The following is a 5,525-nucleotide window of genomic DNA, read 5'->3' as shown; positions in this document are numbered from 1 at the left end:
TGCAGGAATGGTTAGTGAGTGCTTGCATTTCCCCATTTTGTGGAATCAGATGATACGAATTTTAAATATTTGGAAACAAAATGTTATTGAAATGATACAGAATTTAATTTTTTCTAAGATTAAGTTCAAACTGAAGTGCAAATTATTATCCTCTTGCCACATAGAAGTTTCTCTTCTATGTAGTGATCTACAGGAAAAACCAAGTAACAAGATGGCATTGTGTCAACCATATTACCTTATTTGCCCTTTGGAGATCCATTTCCGTGTCACCTGTTCATTTAAGAATGATCACAATCTAAAATACTTCATCACATGACAATTATCATTCAAGAGTTTATCTGAACCACCGTTGGTGTTAGAAACTTGAAGTAAAAAATCAACAGATAAGGAAAGAAACTTAGGTGTGAGAAATTCTAGAGAAGTCCAAATTACTGCCAGCAGGTGCTATGCTGTTAGTCTAGGACTAAGCACTCTGTAGAATGTTGGAGCTCACGAAAACCTACTAAAAATAATTGTGAAGCTTTCTCTTTTTAAATATTTCGTTAGAATTTATTACAGTAAATATTTGACTCTTAAAAGTTAAACACAAGTGACTTGTAACCATCTGTTTTTACTGTGTATTTGGGTTTCCATACACACAACTGCGCAAAAACCCAGAGAAAACACTACAGCCATGCAGTAAGATACGCGGACGATAGCAGACACTCCTGCCAGCACAGGAACCACCACTCAAACACCTGAACTCTCTGACATATACACACGCTACAGCGACAAAACCACAAAAACTGTCACTGGGACGGACACACATGTGGACATACCCAGATAGACACAGAAACTCAGACACATTGGCAAAGATGATGTCTCCAGAGAAAACGAATTCACTCCCAGGGATACACAGCTAGGCCCTCGGAAAACCACCCAGCCAACAGCTCTCTACTCCAGACTAATCCGCATCAGCTACACTACAAGTTTTACTGCTGTCTCTCCTCCTGGAACGGGGACTTCACACTTTCTGAATCTGTGCGGTAGGGAAAAACCTCTCTCGATAAGAACCCCTACACAGGAATCCGAGGAAGAAGTGGAAGGGACCCTATATGGCTGGGGTTATGGTGTTTCAGCCCCACACGCTGCTTTTAGGATTCTTTGAGAAATGCACTCATCACTACTTTGACCTCTTGTCACTGCTTTCCAACTGGAAGCTCGGTGAAGGCAATAACGGTGCCCATCTCGTGGACCGGCAGCCACCGTGCCCTATACTGCGGTGTTCCTGGCAGTCCTCCCCTCTCCTGGTCTCATGTGCCCACACACCTTGCTCCATCCACCCTGGGCGGCCCCAACCTCCTCCCAAGACTCCGCGGGTGGACACCTTGGGCACTCAGGAGCTCGTCCCACACACGTCTCCCAGCCACTGAGCCACCCAGAGCAGAAGCCAGGCAGCGACGGGAACTGAAGCCCAGGGGCGGGGACTCCACTTGCCTGTTCGCTGGTGTAGTGTCTTCCGCGCGTGCGCGTGCGCATCCGCCCCGCCCACACGCGCTTGCGTACTTCCGCGTGGGCTTCAATCCCAGGTGGCTCTGAGGAGTACTTCCTCACGAGGCGCACGGCATGCTGGGAGGAGTCTGAAGGGTGGCGCTGTGGGCCTCTGTGGAGTCTCTGCCCGAGACCTCCACTTCTCACAGGCAGCAGGGCTGAGACTACGCGGAACCAGAACGCAGAGCACGGGCGTTGGTAGAAATGCGCATGTGCACTGGTGAGGTGGCGTTGTGGTCCCAGATGGGCGGCGGGTAGGCATGAGCTGTGGTGAGGAGTCCCGGCGCCGACAGTGCTTGTGCCGCAGCCTCAGTCCTCAGGCCAGAAGATTCCAGAACACTGGGCAGGTGAGTGAGGGACAACAGGTGTGAGTGTGCATGCACCTACCTGAGGGCCCTGACCAAACATCCATTAGTGACTTCACTGAGGGTTTGAGACTGTTCACACGGCCAAGGTGGGGAGCGATGAGCAGGGGCTCCTGCGGGAATAGGGGCTGCTGTGGCCATGGGGCACGTGCTCTCAGCCCGGTGGGGCTGCCGTGACGTCCGAATGGCATCAAGTTTTACGGACTTCTAAGACTATATACAGGCATTCCTTTTGTGAGACATGACAAAGACAGGGAGCTAAGATCACTGACTAGGTTTGGGGGATTTGAAAACAAATGGGCACCTCTGGTCGAGAGTGATGGTGTATTCTTTCTCTACCTCTTGCTGGCTCATACTCTGTCTCTCTCTCTCTAAAATATAAACAGAAAAAAAAAACTTTTTAAGAACTAAAAGGCAACATATTCAATAAAGGATTAGTATCTAAAATATATAAAGAATATATAAAACTTGGGACGCCTGGGTGGCACAGTCGGTTAAGCGTCCGACTTCAGCCAGGTCACAATCTCGCGGTCCGTGAGTTCGAGCCCCGCGTCAGGCTCTGGGCTGATGGCTCGGAGCCTGGAGCCTGTTTCCGATTCTGTGTCTCCCTCTCTCTCTGCCCCTCCCCCGTTCATGCTCTGTCTCTCTCTGTCCCAAAAATAAATAAAAAACGTTGAAAAAAAATTAAAAAAAAAATTAAAAAAAAAATTAAAAAAAAATAAAAAATGGGCAGAAGACATGAACAGACATTTCTCCAAAGAAGACCTACAGATGGCCAACAGACATATGAAAAGATGTTCATCATCACTCATCATCAGGGAAGTGCAAATCAAAATCACAATGAGGTATCATCTCACACCTGTCAGAATTGCTACAATCAACAACACAAGAAAAAACAAGTGTTGGCAAGCATGTGGAGAAAAAGGAACACTCGTGCATGGTTACTGGGAATACAAGCTGGTGCAGCTACTGTGGAAAACAATATAGAAGTTTCTCAAAAACTTCAAAATAGAACTACCTTATGATCCAGCAGTCGCATTACTGGGTATTTACCTGAAGAATGTAAGCACACTAATTCAAAGGGATACGTGCAGCCCGATGTTTACAGAAGCATTATTTACAATAACCAAAATATGGAAGCAGCCCAAGTGTCCACTGATAGATCAATGGATAGAGATGTGAAGATGCACACACAATGGATCATTCAGCCATAAAAAAAGAAGGAATCTTGCCATTTGCAACAAGGATGGAGCTGGAGTATTATGCTAAGTGAAATCAGTCAGAGAAAGACAAATACCATATGGTTTCACCCATATGTGGAATTTAAGAAACAAAACCAGCAAAAGTGGAAAAAAAAGAGACAAATCAAGAAATAGACTCTCAATTAAGGAGAACTGCCGGTTCCCAGAAGGGACGGAGTAGGGAGATGAGTTGAATAGGTGATGGGGATAAGGAATGTACTTGTGATGAGCACCGTGTGCTGTATGAAATGTTGAATCACTATATTGTAGACCTGAAACTAACATAGCACTATGTTAACTGGAATTAAAATTAAAACTTTTTTTTTAAAAAAACAACCCTTCTTCTCAATGACTGCTCTACCAATTTTAGTTAGCTAAATTCAGTTATTTCTGCCTTCTACAATCACCAAACACAAGCCAAAATCTGAAAATATATCCTTCCAAACACCCTCTGACTGATACATCCCACTGTCCATGTGTTCACTCAAATTGCTTGAATTCAACGCACCCAATTTTCATTGACTACCAGTGTGTTCCCAGTGGTTTGAGTTAGAAAGCTTTGACAAAACAATTATTTAAGGTTTTATTAGCAATGAGTAAGAAATCAGTTTAATAGGAAATTCTTATGCAACAATAAAAAAAGTTACACGACAAAAATGTCTTAAGTTGTATGCACCTGGAAATACTGACTTAGAATGTAATATGCTTACCAAAATTACAGTTGATCTGGGATGCATAATTGCCATGGGATATTTTAATGTGTTCTCTCAGTAAATGAAAAAGAGTATAGCATTTGGTAGAGTTACAGGTTGAATTGTCCACCAAAGTCCTATCCCCGGCACCTCAGAATGTGATCTTATTTAGAAACAGAGTTACCACCAATATAATTAGAGGAGGTGATACTGGAATAGGATGAGCCCTAACTTGATATGTGTGGTCCTTATAAAAAGAAAACCAGATGAAGAGATAAACATGCATGTGGGCAGAATGCAGAGTAAAGATCAGTTATATCGCCACAAGCCAATGAACTACCGAAAGCTAGGAGAGGGCTGAAGCAGACCCTTCCTTAGCACCTTCAGAGGAAGCATGGTCTGGCCAATACTTTGAACTTAGACTTCTACCTTCAGAACCATCAGACCAAAATTTCTGTTGTCCTAAGCCACTCGACGGTGGTATTTTGTTACAGCAGCCCCAGAAAAGTAATGCAGTAAGTGCACAGATGATATAAAAACACTGTAAGTTGTGTATTTCTAGGAAATATCTACAAAAGATTTCCCTTGATAAAATACATACTGTTTTTAATGACACATAATCAAACGTAACAGTTAAACACTTAGCAAGAAACAGCACTTGGCTCTCCCAAAATCTAGTATACGGAGGTGTTTTGTTCTCATGTTGAAGGATTGACTCAGCACACTATAAGATGTAATAGGTTAACTAAGTCCCATGTGTTATTTTGCTTTGTAGCAACATTGTAGCTTTTATGGCAGAATCAGGATCACGGAATCACTAGAAGTATTGAAAATAAGGCGTTCACTATACAAATTAGACCTTATATGTGAAGATCTAGAGAAGAGTGGAATCATAGTATCAGAAAAGATCACTAACCATGAGTCTGAAATAGTGGTCTAGAGGACACATCAGAGTTTGTAAGAATATCCAAACCGTGAGTGCAAGACCACACAAATGGATCCTTTATACGTAGCTCAGGAAGATATTCATGGAAGCCTGCAACTCTGAGAAAAATGGGAATCAAGCACATGGCATTTCTTTTGCATGATACTCTTGATTGGCAGGGCCAAAATCAGGGGAAAAAAGCTCCTTTGCATCTATCACACTTTAATATGGCTCCAAACAGAAATGGCTTCTTCACTTCCACCTTCCAAATCTCGTGCCAAGTTAGGCTATTGGTAAATCTGAACGTAAAGGGAAGGGTTTCTGGGAAATGTAGTTCCCAACACTGGCCACGTTGACATAATGCAATCTGGAAGAACCACCTCAAACTCTGTATCTTATATCTCATGGTTGCAAAGTATCTCTCAAGTAAAAGCCTACTGTCCAATTTCCAATCACACTCAAGGGCAAGGAGCAAAGGGAAAAAGTTGAAAGTGACAATTCACATGAGACTATGCTTTGAAGAACTCTGCATAATTATCCATTTCTGCAAACTATTTGTAAAGCAAATGCAATAAGGCTCCTCTGGCCAAATTAAATAAATAGATTCTCAGTATGGCAGAAAATACGTAACAGGTGATACCCAGGATCTGCCACACCAAGCTAGTAAGAAAATCCCAAGAAATACTGAAGTGTCATTGTTCCAAAAACCCCTTAAAGAATTTAAAGAACTAAAAAACTAAAACTACTTACATATTAAAAACACACTTCAAAT

The sequence above is a fragment of the Panthera uncia genome, chromosome A2 (assembly GCF_023721935.1).
Source record: "Panthera uncia isolate 11264 chromosome A2, Puncia_PCG_1.0, whole genome shotgun sequence".
NCBI classification, from domain to species: Eukaryota; Metazoa; Chordata; class Mammalia; order Carnivora; family Felidae; genus Panthera; species Panthera uncia.
The sequence above is the reverse complement of the archived record's forward strand: the minus strand, read 5'-3'. Positions refer to the sequence as shown.